At 40.3% G+C, this 14,490-nt stretch overlaps 1 protein-coding gene across 1 annotated transcript in view; it reads right to left on the reverse strand.

The window, feature by feature from the left end:
• The window catches only part of LOC107093830 (neural-cadherin-like), a 501,663-nt gene that overhangs the window by 10,073 nt on the left and 477,100 nt on the right, over nt 1-14,490 (reverse strand). The gene's annotated exons all lie outside the window — the stretch shown is intronic.

Here is a 14,490-nt window from a genome sequence, read left to right on the forward strand (position 1 = left end):
TCAACCCTTTAAAGGGAAAGTTACCCTTTTTCGATTATTTGCATAACCCCATCAATGTCTCTAAGGTTATGTTGGACCAAAAAAAATGTGTCTCTTACACTCTCAGAGCATTTTTTATGAATTTCTTATAGAAGCACTTTTGATATTTTTCTTAATATACCCAGGCAAGTTGGCGTTTTTTGTTATTACATTGACAGTAATTTTTTGCAATCAAAATATTCATAATTTTTGAATGTTACAAAGGTAATAAGGTCTTCTTCTGTATTCCAATAACACTATCGGCTTGAAATTTTGATTTTCAAAGTATTTCACTCTTCCCTATAAAGGGTTAATATTTACTACGCTTTATGTCCTTTCTATATAATTAACCTCCTTTATACACACGCTGCTTCATTCTTCCCTTCTCTGCTATGTTCACCGCTGCAGCAGGGGCTGTACAACGTTAAGATGTTTAATAATTTACACAAAATGTCATGAAGTAACTGAACTGCATTCTGAGTCATTCTCTGCTGGATCTTCCAATCTGTTTCTGCAAAATATCTCTGCAGGAGAGAGGCATTTAATCAAATATTAGATCCCACAATGTAACTGGTTTCAACTGGCAGCATTCCAAACATGCAAGCTGTTTGAATCTTAATCTCTAATCTTAATCAACCTGAACCGAAGCACACTTGCTCTTTATCCCAAATCCCACCTAAAGCCCAGCAGCACCAGTAGAAGGTAGTCAAACCTCCACAGCAAATTGATAAGATCCCGTTACACAGCCTCCCTTCTGATGGCGTTGGAGGAGTAAAGGCTGCAGCTAGAAACCAGCTGCACTGCATGGGAGCAAAGATCAATACTCATTTACTGTCAACTTGTCGCCCTCACCACAACTTCAGCGTCTGGCAGATTTAAAGAGCAAATTGTTTCACGAAGTTCACTGCTCGTTTTTAGAGTGACTTTTTACGGCCAGTGAACCCAGAGGAAGAGGAAATAAAGACACAGAGAGACGGAGCGATGTTTGCACTGCTGCACCGGCGAGGCAGTGAACCTGCAAGAACCTGGGACTCCCAGAGCTTCGCAAAAAGGGGGGAATAAATGAGGGATTCCTGATCATGGGTGCATCAGACCTCAATACTGAGACTGAATAAAACACAGAACAAACATTGACTGTGTCTTCACTCATATAATGAGCACAGGATGTTGAACCTGTTAAACTGCCTTACTCAATAAATTTCTAGTCAAAGGAAAGGAGTGAATGATTTACATCAGGCTCAGCTTCAGTTAATCCAGCTAGAAAGCAGCTATCAGGCTCTACATCTGACTAAAGTGATGAAGTGAGGCGCGGACGCACTTCAGAAACAGCAGATGATAGAGTTGGAATAATTGAACTTTAGGTGCTGAACGCACCACATTAAACAATCAGTGAAGCTGATCTGGGAGCTGGCAGGGAGACAGACACAGCACTGCTGATGCAGAGCGCTATGATCACTTCTTTGAAACAGTTTATTAATGCTTAAATGAACTTAAAATGTAGAAACCTGCCGGCAAAGTATGTTTGATATTATTATTTTGGTGACTTCAGTTTGGATTATGAACAGTAGCGTAAAACCGCGAAGAGGTGACCGGGCCAGAGGTACGGGGTGTACCGGTGTCTGAGCGGCTCCAACAGAGAAATTCAATTCAATTTAATTCAGTTTTTTTATATAGCGCCAAATTCACAACACATGTCATCTCAGGCCACTTTACAGTTCAACCAGATCATACAGTCAAATTGATTCAAAGTTTTCTATCTAAGGAAAACCAGTTGATTGCATCGACTCATTGACTCTTCAGCAATCCCTCACACTAAGCATGCTTGTAGCGACAGTGGAAAGGAAAAACTCCCTATTAACAGGAAGAAACCTCCAGCAGAACCAGGCTCAGTGTGAGCGGCCATCTGCTGAGGCAAATTTTTCAAGGCAGAATGGTAAACTGGATGAACTGACTGCACAGACGAAGTTTTCCGGTGGAATTTCTAACTCAAAAACATATCAAAACTACTTTTTACCCACTGATCACGGCAACTATAGCTGCCATTGTAACAGGTAAAGAAAGGATAGGGTAGCTCCACCCAACACGCATCACACCCAATTTTCCACCGCACAGCTAGAGCAGCAAAGATGCTTCAGCCACGCTTCAGAACTAAACTTGTATAAGCATAAAAAATGAAGCAGCACGTGCGTTTTTGCTGCTTCTGCTGCGTGCGTTCTGAAAGTAGCATTAAGCTACCTTTACACTGGATGCAGTTTGATCAGCAGAAGCAGCCAGTTTACATGCAAAGTCAATGGTTGACGCACATCAAGGTGCAGCAAAAGGTCCTGCCGCATAGCAGCAGGAGCAGCGCATCTTGATGCATCTAAACATCTGAGGAACGTGACTCGCTTCTGAAGCAGCAGGTGCTGGAGTTGGAAAAATTTTGTTATACAGTGCTGCTGATGCAGAACGCTATAATCACTCATCTGAAACAGTTTATTAATGCCTAAACCTGCCGGCAAAATATGTTTGATTTTATTCTCCAAAAACGCTAACATCCACTTCTAGTCGCCACTAACAGCAGGGGAATCTCTCGTCGTGTTCCAACCATTCATTTATAACCATCTGCTTTTGAATCTATCCTCCATCCTTGTTCTTATGTACCACTCCTGCCTTTTAAAAAGCAGCATCTTCAGATCCCTAAACTCCTTCAGGGCTCAAGGATATTTTTGGTAGCCAAATTTATATAAAAGTCTTTAAATCAAACTTTCAGGTCTATATTTTCTTATAGATCGATATTAGATCCTAAATCAGCAACTTTTCTATAAAAAACAAACAAAACCCTTCAGTGGTTTTGGTGTCTTCATCAGGAGATTATAAAGGTCCATTTAGCTCCAGTTAAAAAGTGGCTGTAATGTTTCTATCAGCTAGTCCCAGATTCACTTTAACATAAACAAACTATGGAGAAGAGAATGGATTTATATCAAGAACAAATTTATATCAAATTTATATTACAAACAAAGTAAAATGCCTGCAAAAGCTGTCTTTGATGACAGGGAAAGTAGCAGGGAGCTTTGCTGCTACACATCTGGATTCTGCAGAACTAAAACCACCAACGACAAGATGCTACAAGGGATTTATGTCATATAATTAATCGAAGTTGATGCACTAATTAAACTCATTAATGAATCTAATCTGAAGCAGCAACTTGGCCCAAGCATGAGTGATAGCAATTATTTACAGGGGAGAGGTGAGCAGTGGGAAACTTCTCAGCTCAGGCGCCACATGATGCAGAGGGGACAGAATATATCCAGAAGCAGAAAACCTGAGAACCGGCCATCTAATTCTAGCTGGTTAAAAAACATACGCTGCAGTAAAGAAGAGTTTTTCACTGGGAATCACCAAGTAGATCAATCATTAGGTTCAATTTCTTCTTCTTTTTGTTTATTTTAGTAACTAAATGCTGATGATCAGGAATAGAAAAAATACCTATTGGACAACAAAATCCCTCCTAATTAGGCCTATTGGTTAGAGCAGTGCTTGTGCTTTTGAGAAGACAACCTCTCCACAGGCGCATGGCCCAACACAGAAGAGCGACCTCCTTGGGACAAGACTCTGCTGTCCATCTACACCTTAAGGACAAAGGACATTCTTTTGAGGACCAAAATGTTCACATTTTGGACAAAGAAAATAGGTGGTTTTAGAGGAGCGTGAAGGAAGAATTTTATGTTAAGAAAGAAAAAAAACAACCTTAAAAGGAAGGGGATGACTCAGATCTCAACTTTCAAAAACCTACAATGCAGCGATTGATTTGATTCCTTCCCAAGGCAAACCCAACCCCTTCACAGGAGAACAGAATACCTCACCTATTCAGCCAGGCCAAAAACTCCCTTTAGTGACATCCCTTTCAGAGACATAGACAGGTATGGGGCATTGCAGGCTAACAAAAAAAAGAAACGACCCCCATTTCAAAGGGGTGGACCTGTTCGTTCGTTTCAATTTGCATGTTTGCTAAGCCAAAACAATTATTTGTTGGGCTACTGTATAAAGCCCCAAACTGAAATGGAACAACCTTCTTGGATGGGAAGCGAAACATCATCAAACGGAGAAATAAAGTCCAGTGAATTATTTTTTCTTAAGCAGGCACTCTGGCTCTCTGCGTAATTCCCTTAACCCCACACTGCTCCCTGGCCGCAGCACAGTGCCAGCCATTGTTAGATTAATAAAGTTCTACACTGCCTGGCCAAAGAAAAAGTTGCCACCAAAAAAGTTGACAATTTGAGCCCCATGAATCCTGGCATTGTCATCTTGGAATATGCTTGTGCCATCAGGGAAGAAAAAGTCCATTGATGGAATAACCTGGTCATTCAGTATATTCAGGTAGTCAGTTGACCTCATTCTTTGAGCACATACTGTTGTTGAACCTAGACCTGACCAACTGCAGCAACCCCAGATCATAACACCGCCCCTACAGCCCTGTACAGTAGGCACTAGGTATGGTGGGTGCATCACTTTACCTGCCTCTCTTCTTACCCTGATTCGCCCATCACTCTGGAACAGGGTAAATCTGGACTCACCAGACCACATGACCTTCTTCCATTGCTCCACAGTCCAATCTTTATGCTCCCTAGCGAATTAAAGCCTTTTTTTTCCAGTTAGCCTCACTGATTAGTGGTTTTCTTACGGCTACACAGCTGTTCAGTCCCAATCCCTTGAGTTCCCTTTGCATCGTGCATGTGGAAATGCCCTTACTTTCAGTAATAAACATAGCCCTGAGTTCTACTGTTGTTTTTTCTACTCATCCAGGTGTTTTCCAGGGTTCTATGGAGTGGTAGTAACTGCCACTAGAGGGTGGTATTGAGACTAAAGAGACAAATATGAAGCTTTTATGTGCTGAACGACACTCAGCAGATAAAATGTTTTGTTTCGCCACAGCGGCTATAATCTATGTTACAGAGTTAATGACGGACATAATATTAGCAGGAATCACATGCAGCAGAGCTTCATGCTGGAATTAAAGACATTCCAACAAAGTGGATCATTGACTGTACTTCATTACAGTTTATCATTGTTTAACATCTGAAAACATCAGGATAAAATAAAAGGAGGCCTCTTGATTATCCCGCATCTGTGCTTTATTAAATGGTTAACATGAGCAAAACAGTCAAGGTCGTGTTTTACAGATGAATGGAAAAGACATAAATAACTATTGGCCAGTCGATAGTATGCATGAATTCACAGCATGTCGGCATATTTTTATCACAAATGAACTCCTCTAAGCCCATGTTTGTTTTTTTATTGTGACTGGATAGTCCTTAAACTTTTCAGATCACAGTGATTCCAAAGTTAAAGCTCATAAATGAGCCTCATAATTAAAAACCATAAACACGTCGGTGTGAATACCAAATGTGTTTTCAGTTTACTTGAAAACAGCTTAAAAACACCCGTTTATCTGCAGCAATGCTCCTGAAAACACCTGTTTATGCAAAGTGAAAACACCTACAAGGGGACTGATAGCAAAGAAAACTTGGAATTAGTATTTTTTAACCTGCTTTTTAAATATGTTTGAATGAATTGAATATTTAGATATTCTAATATATTATCCCTCAGGCAGTTTTTTCTTCTTAGTTGATGCTTGCAGACGGCATCCTGGTCCGTGTAGATGCTGCTAGTTTACTGGGTTCATGACCGGATCTGAAGGACAGAACCATCCTCTGCCTGCAGGAATAGGACAAACTGATGTACCTCTTCCAAACTCAACTATGTGGTTGTTCTTGATAAATATCTACTAAAAACCAAACTGAAAATTGACATTTAAGTGCTCAAAGTTATATAAATGTGCTGAATCTAAGCCTTAGATTCAGCCTCCTCGCCTAAACGCTTCTATTTTCCACAAAAAGTCAACAAGACATTTGAAGTGAAGCTCACGAAGAACAAAAAGAAATATGATGTGTAGCTGTGGTGAAGAGGACTGCTCTGCTCTGCTGGGATCAATATCCTGTGCATTAGAGCCTAGGCCCACATGAAGGGGGAAAGGCAGACCGTAATAACTCTGGAAGCAAATAAACAGCAGATATGAGCTGTGTTATTCTGTGGTTTATTGTTGTGGAAGTCTCCGTCTATACGTGTCTCCATTTTCTGCTATTTTCCTCCAGCAGAGTTGTGTGTGTGTCTGTGTGTGTGTGTGTGTGTGACCATAAAGTGGCTGGAATGAGCTCCATGGAAAGGTGAGCAGGAAAACCGGGGTCAAGGCGTACAAGATGTATCTACGCCGTTCAAAGCCCTCTCTGGAGGGCAAACAGACAAATGGAGAGTTTGATCGGTATTTCTGACAAGCTTAAAAGAAAGATTATGTGTTTATCTGTTTACAAAGCCTCCAAGGTCCTTTGCTGTCTCTGACCATACTTTGATTTGTTGAACTATGCTCTGCTCTGCGCTACGGTCCACCACTTCCTGCCAAAGCTCTTAATTCCAGTGTCCAACCAAAGGCCTGTTGTCCTGACACCCTAAAATTCCTCCCAGAAGACAGAAAACAACAACTTTGATAATTATTCTGACTATAATGTGGAAGAACTGGATTCTGTAATAGTACGACAAAAAGCCTGACATCACAAGTTCCTCAGCAGGAACTGAATCAGAGACAGTCTAATGCTACATTCAGACCGCAAGCAGCAGAGGCAGCAGAAGCAGCTAGTTTACATGCAAAGTCAATGGTTGATAAAATCAAGGTGCAGCAAAAAGGTCCTGCAGTGGGTTTAGAGCAGCTGAAGCAGCGTCTTACGAGCTCCTGAGCATCTGACGCGCTTCAGAAGCAGCAGATGCTGGAGTTGGAAAAACTAAATTAACCTAGAATGTAGAACCCTGCCGGCAAAACATGTTTGATTTCATTTTCCTGGTGCCTGCAGTTTGGATTGCGTACGGTAAAAAGCGCCTTCCAGCGAACAGCAGTGGAAAACAGCAAAGAGGTGACCGGGCCAGAGGCTGCCATTGAAGGGAATTCCCAATGACAGAGCGCCACAAGTGTATGGGGGTCTGAGCAGCTCTGACAGAGAAATAATAATTGAAGGCAGGATGGTAATCTGCATGAACTGACTGCACAGAGGAAGTTTGCAGGTGGATTTTCTCACTTAAAACATATTAGAACTACTTTTTACCCACTGATCACAGCAAATACAGCTGCCATTGTTACAGGCAAAGAATGGATATGGTAGCTCCGCCCAACGCGCATCACACCCACGTTTCCACCACGCAGCTTCAGCAGCGAAGATGCTTCAGCTGTCTGAATGTAGCATTAGCTCTCAGAACCATTAAATCTCACATAATCACTTTCTAACTGGTTTTGAAGACAGCACTTCAAATGTGTTTAGTGCTGAGAAATGGTTTGAATCTTCAATTGTAGAACATGGAAATGCAGCATCCAATGTGGAAACGACTAACTACATCTGATGACACCATGAACAGCATCCATCAGTAGCCTCAGTTCTGCTCTTCCAGAACATTTTCTATGTTATTTGGCCTCCGTTGTCCCTTCCCTTCACAGCATCTTCAAATGGGAGGAGCTTCTGCCTGTCTGTGTAACTTAACATATCAGACCTGGATTTTACCTAGTGAGTCATGCTTCTGTATTTAATGTGGAAACTGAATAACAGCGTCAGTCCTCGATCGACCAGATCCTCCAGAGATGTTCCCAGTTCAGGGAGTCCAGTAACCCCAACTGGATTACGTTATGGGTTATGGTTAAAGATTGATCATTAAAACAGCTTATTTAAGGGGTCGAGACACAATGGCGGAGGGAAAAGGAGGAGTCAGCTAGCTCTCCAGAGTCGGGAAAAAACAACAAAACTGGAACTCGATAGATAAATCTAAGGCATGAGTGGGATGAGCAAGAGAAGAAGCTGGAAAAACTCTTAAAAGCAAGACAGAACCGAAGAGCTGGCTGTAATGGAAGAAATCTCACAACATGAAGCTGGCGAGTACGAAAAAGCCTCAGCAGTAAAAATGGAAGAACACGATAACACGGACACGTTACAAAATGGGCTTGCAGCTATTAGATGTGATATAAAGCCCTTAAACAAGAGCTGTGCTGGGAGCTGGTTGTTAATTTAGAAAGAAATAAAGGAAGAAATAATGAACCTTTGACAAGAAGTAGACCGTAGGCTGACCAGAGAATGACCAGGAGCTGCAGGCGCAACAAGTAGGGTTCCCAACTCCCAAAAAAACATACAAAAAAGGACCCCTCATATGAGTGCCAGCTAACCCGATTACCTTTACCCCTCCTGGCATGGTGATTTTTTTTTAGCCCCCCTTTGTCTGTGAAATAATTTTTTTAACTATTTGACTCAAATCTGCACTGGATTAGATGCAGATAATAATATCTGATGTCACAGAAGGATGGATGGATGGATGGTATAACATAAGTATCTTAAACATAAGCCTGTCCTGCTTAACTTCAAACTGTAAAATTAATATAAAATCATAAATAAATAGTGTTCATTTTGTGGTGCAACAGCAAAGTTGTGCAAAAAAAAAAAAAAAAAAAAATCATTAGCTTAATGCCACATTATGTGGTGATAGCCTGCTTGTATGTCCTCTGAGCTCCTGCAGCAGTGAGTTGTTCGCCCCCAAAAGCAGCGTCAGCATTTAAATGATTCCGTTCGTCCTCCATACTGCTCTGTTGTCTCCCGTTATCTTGGCTTGACCAATGGGATGAGGCTATTCTGGATCGTTACATATATGTTGTCAGCTCATTGGTCACAACTCAGGACATGGCATCGTGGCTGAGTCGACTGGAGCTGTCGGCTCGGTTCAAATGTCAGATTTTTTTCAATTGCACTGGACAATTTTGAAATTCCTCCCCTGGACATTTTTTTTTTTTTGGAATGAAAAGTAGGACATATCCGAGGAAAGAAAATTTCAGCCATATGTTTATATTACTGTTTTTATATATATATTTTTTAAACTATTTTTCAAGGCTGCACTTTAAAAAAAAATGAAATTGTCCAGAGAGCTTTTTTAAACAAAATTTCTTTTTGTTTTTCACTTGTGTAAACAAAATAACCAATAAATCTGTCTGAGTCTAAGTCTAAGAAAAAGGGGAGGTCTGGTCACCCCATTTTCCCATTAAAACAGAACAGCTATTTCTATTTCTAAATACGTTATTCTGTTTTTCAATGGACGGTTGGCAACCCTAGCAACAAGTGAATAGCAGCGAAGACAGACAAAAAATAAAGAATTAGATAAACTATATGGTGCAAAGGTGAAACAGAGAAATAGAAATACAATGTACATTTTGTATGTAGACAACTGTGAAAACTGCTAATAAACAGGTACATTTAAAAAGCACAGCTTATTTACACCCACAAATCATTAAGGTAGATTCTTGACATCTTCCTATTTCAACATTGGTGGAGTTACCATCAGGAGCACTAGTTACCTAGTGGCGTAAGTTCCTGAGGGCTCCATAGAACTCCTCCTACACTTAAAGTTAACCTATTTGCATACTTCAATTACGCTTCTTCACTGCAGCAGCAGCTAGCAGGCTACAAGCAAGTGCAAGAATGATGTTGATACTAGTTGAGTAGAGACCGCCATGAGGGATGAAGAACTAGATAATCATCTAAAAATCATCTAGAAAATTGTTCCCCCATATTGATTATTATTCCTTTGTCCCATAGAAGATGGAAAGCTAAGGGCTCATTTTGAAGTGAGCCTCCAATTTCATCTGTTTTTGCTACAGAGGATGAGTGAGAAATCATTTAGCAGTTACTTTGCTTGTTTTATGAGTCTAATCTTCTGGAAAGCTTCAGGCTTTAGGGGCTCTTAGGTCAGTGGATATGGATCTCCTCATTGCAAGATCTGTCCAAGATTTAAAAAATGATGTTTCAAAAACAAAATGGAATAAATGCAAAGACTAGGAGAAAAAGGGATGAAGGAAAACACAGAGAATAGGACGACACGAAAAATGGAAAGAAAAAGAAAAGAAAAGTCAGAGAAATTAACAGAAAGAGAAGAAAGAAAACGTGGATAAAGGACAAAAGTAAAACATATGATCACTGTGTTTTATGTTAAAATGTCTGTTTCTCTATGACTAAGTTGTTCTAAGTGTTTGTCATCATTACCTTCTCAGGCCTATTTTGATTTTAAAAAGTTTTGGCTTTGTCTGAACATCTGCTTTAACGCCTACATAGAGCTCTACAGTAGCAGCCATTCATAATTTACCCACTTTCCTTGACGGGTCCTTGGCTGGTCCCCCTTCAATTCCTTTTTAAACACCAATATTTGTACTAAAATATTCTTTCTGTCATGATTTGTGGACATTAAGATCTAAAGAGAAGCATCATCTCCTGGTCAGACTGTGATTCAGTGAAAGGGTGGAGTCAGAGAAAAAAATATGCAAGAGGGGGTCACTGCAGTGGCTGGGAGTTGGAGGGGATTCGCTGGGAGTTGGAGGGAAGTGGGCTGCCATTCGGGTGGCGTCTTAAATGGAAGGACCATTTTTAATGGCTGCTATTGTATGTAGAGGTTACACCATTTATAAAAGTACCCGAAAGTGGAAAAAAAAGTAGTGGACTCAAGATTTCCCACAATGGACCTTGAAAAGTAGTGTGCATTGTCACTACCCGATCCGTCCTGGAAGCATTATCCGTCCTGTGCATTCGCCATCAGCTTATTTGCACATCCAGATATACATCTGGGTGTATCACTCTCAATTTTATTTTGTTAAAAAGACCTAAATTATTTTTTTCCCTCCCCAAAAATAGTTAGTGTACTAAAATATAAAGTGTAAAAGGTTAATAACCTATTTCCTGAGAAAATAAATGCCTTAAAGTCTCTGCACCGAAAATGGGATCATACGCTACTTCCAGTGGCTAACTTTTTCAGCTTTGGATTTAAACATAAATCTAGTCTTTTTGAGTTTTAAGTTTTCCTTTCCTGTTAACCGTATGGCATATAGTGGGTAAAGAAAGAAACAACTAAAATACATATAAAGATGGCTTAATCATATTTTGCAGGACTACTCTGAGCATGTCAGATGATGATGTCAGAGAAGCAGTTTAACGGAGAAAATGAAAAAGCAACAAAATTGTCTCAGAAAAGTCATTAGTGCGTTCTTTAGTGAGAAATATGGGATTTTAGTATCATAATTACATTATTTATGGATGTATATCTGTTTACGCACGCACAGGATGGATTGTGCTTCCGGGACGGATCCGGTAGTGACATGCATCCATGCTAACTAGACAGGTGGACATATCATAGAACGCTTTGCAAGAGCTCTCCTAACAGAGCATCATGAGATTTGTTTTGGGTGCGAGAGAGAACTAAGATGGTGCAGCCTCCGTGAGGGGAGGCGGAGTCACATGGCCAACAGGGAGTGAAAAGTAGTGATCATCTGTCTGTAAGGTCAGTCAACCAAGTTCACTATAAAGTCCACTAAATAGTCCCTTCACTATATAGTGATTTAGTGGTTAGGGGTCAGGGCGGACGTTAGGACACCCTGTGTTAGGACACAGTTGACTCCTCACCCGACTACCTCACAGCCAAATCCAGCCCCAGATTGGTTGACAATAACAGTTTAGATTTTTGAGCTACAGTGAAATTTGCTAGAAAGGCCTCCCCCGCATCATTTGGTATCACGTTCTCCGGAACACGCATCCACAGTGAGAAGGCCTAAATAAATGGCTTTATTTGCGTAGCTGGCGTTCAGTGTGAATCCACCTTTACAGACGACAGCAAGGAATAATCAATGGCTAATTATCTATACCTAAAACTAATAAGTTTGCGGTGATTTAATGAATTTAGCTTTAATCAGTAAAAAATAAAAACAATAATTTTTGTTGCGACCACTGAGTCTGATATAGTAAAGCCTCACTCCTGACATCTTCCGGCAGTGACATCACGGTGCGGTAAGCCTAGCGCCATTCTCCCCGCTTTACAAGCAAAATCAATGGGAACTACTAGACACATCTGCAATCAACAACAATTATTGAAGATTTCCAGAGGACTTCACCATTGAAATTCACCAGAGCTATAGTGAAACTGAATATGCACATGTGCATGGCAGTTGGATGTTTGAATACATCAGGTAAAAGTGAAAAAAATGAATAATTTCACCTTTCTGATTCCTGATCCTCCATAGACGGGTTCGTCGTTGGATTGCCACCTTGAAGAGGGAGGATTTGCCATCGAACTTCTGGCCAGAGAAAAAATACGTAATATGTAGCCAAGATTTGGAAGAAGAATGTTTTCAAGATGACTTGGATAATAGTGCGTTGTGACAAATGCCAGATACAGCACTGGGACTTGATCAACAGCTGATACCGCACCGTGACGTCACAAACCAGTAGGTGGCAGTAGTGTTCTTTGACAAACATGGATGTCTCCAGTAAAGCACATTCAAATGAAAATTACTCTTAATTAAAAACAATTATTTAACAGTATGGAATAATTTCATATTTAAAGTACTTTTAAGAAGTTCGAATTCTGAATATGATTTTTCCTTTAAACCACTCAACCAGGTTTACCTCCATATAAATACATCAGTGAGCAGCACACAGCTGGTGATGCTCCTGCAACATCAGACACATTCAGTCACTTCTATTAGATTACTGCTCAGACAGCAACATGGATGAAATTCACCCGAGTCACATTTTCTGTGTAGATATTTTAGCTACGAGTCTTCATGAGGTGAGCTGAGGGGATAAGCAGGAACCAGGCAGCATTCAGACCGGTTTTAACTCCCATAACAACAGAAAGCTGCCGTAGCTTCACATCATGTGTCACGGATCATGATGCATAGATGTAACATAACTTCTCTCATAGTTTGCAATTTGTTATTTCATATTATTTAGTCTGTTTACCTGTTGTCTGGTTCGCTACCGTCACACCTGAAGTATTGCCTGCTAGACCTTTTCCCTGGGTTTGCTGTTATGTCCATATTCATGGTGAGCAGAATGACCCTCAAGCTGAAACATATCTGCTTTTTAAGGGAGGCTTTATACCTTCAAGGCCTCCTTTGAAAAAAGCCCCTCGATGATTTATTGTGATGCTATTGTATTCTCATATGGTGGCTGCAATAGGTCCAAAAATACAAATGAAACAAATGAAAAATTGAGGTTTTGTTGAGAGTAATTCTGCTTCGTCTTTCCTGCTGGCTTCCATCTGCACATGCTGCTGTTCATTAACCAACATTAAAAAAAGAGCTTAGTTTAGGTAAGAATGGGAACTGTCCTATGATTAGCGCAGGAACCAGGAAGTTAACAAACAGTAAAGTTTCACATCATAGCTCTACTTTCTGTTAAAACAAGGTTTGCAGTTAAATTGTTGGCGTATTGTATGTTAGGTTTATTCTTTATACATCATGGGCATTGTTATTCTGTTAGTCAGATTAGACAGAGTAGAAGGCCTTCCTTCACATGGTGGATGTCACTGTGCGTACTGTATGGAGGTCATCTAATCAGGACAGCCTTCGTGTCTTTAGAGAAACACAGGATATGGGCACATCTTGGAGCTGGACTGATAAAGAACAACTATCTGGAATCCTTGGGCAAAGAGGCAAGATGCATAAAGGTCAGGGCATGGACCTGATACAGACAGCTAATCATCTGATGCAAAACATGGACTCATGAGGTATAAGAAGGAGGAGATTACCTTGTTCAGGGCTCAAGCTTTGCCGGACATTTTTTTGCCAGACGTTTTTTAGATTTTAGATTTAGATTATAACAGCCATGTTTTTGGACTGTGGGAGTACCCAGAGAGAACCCACGCATGCACAGGGAGAACATGCAAACTCCATGCAGAAAGACCCTGGGCCAGGAATCAAACCCGTAGCCCCCTTACTGCAACCCGGAACCTTCTTGCTGCAAGGCGGTAGTACTACCAACTCTGTCACTGAACAACCCTCTGCTCGTCATTGAATAAAAGTAAACAATGATGAGTCCTGTCAAAGGACATTTAAAGAAAGTTCGCATCAGTTGAAAACATAAGACCTCATTTAACTTTAAATGGACAAGAGAACATGAATTTATGACAAAAATTCGTCGAGACTAATTCCATGGCTTCTGCACACTATGTCAATGCGATCTCGACATTAGCAGTAGGGAGAAAGCTGCAATTGAACGGCATGCGAGTACGGATTAACATAAAAGTAATAAAATGCGGGAAGGTAACTCTCCTTCGCTTTTTTCACGAATTTCCGTCTCCAAAATAACTGCGGTGCTGCATGATGGACCACATTCAAGCTGTACTTCTTAAACAGTTGAATGTGTGTGTGTTTTATTTAATTTTTTTACAATCTCTTTTTTTTAATATAAAATCTAATTTTTATTATGTATGTTACCTGTTAAATGTTTTTTTTTTTTTTTACTTTTAAGTCCACACATGTTATGCTTTGTGGCATTCTGCACTTAATCAGATACAGCTCAATGTATTGAATTAATACAAAAACTGTGAACCAATACTTTTTGACATTTTATTTAAAAAAATCCTAGTCAG

Source organism: Cyprinodon variegatus, unplaced genomic scaffold, assembly GCF_000732505.1.
Source record: "Cyprinodon variegatus isolate N-32 unplaced genomic scaffold, C_variegatus-1.0 Scaffold448, whole genome shotgun sequence".
In the NCBI taxonomy this organism is placed as follows: Eukaryota; Metazoa; Chordata; class Actinopteri; order Cyprinodontiformes; family Cyprinodontidae; genus Cyprinodon; species Cyprinodon variegatus.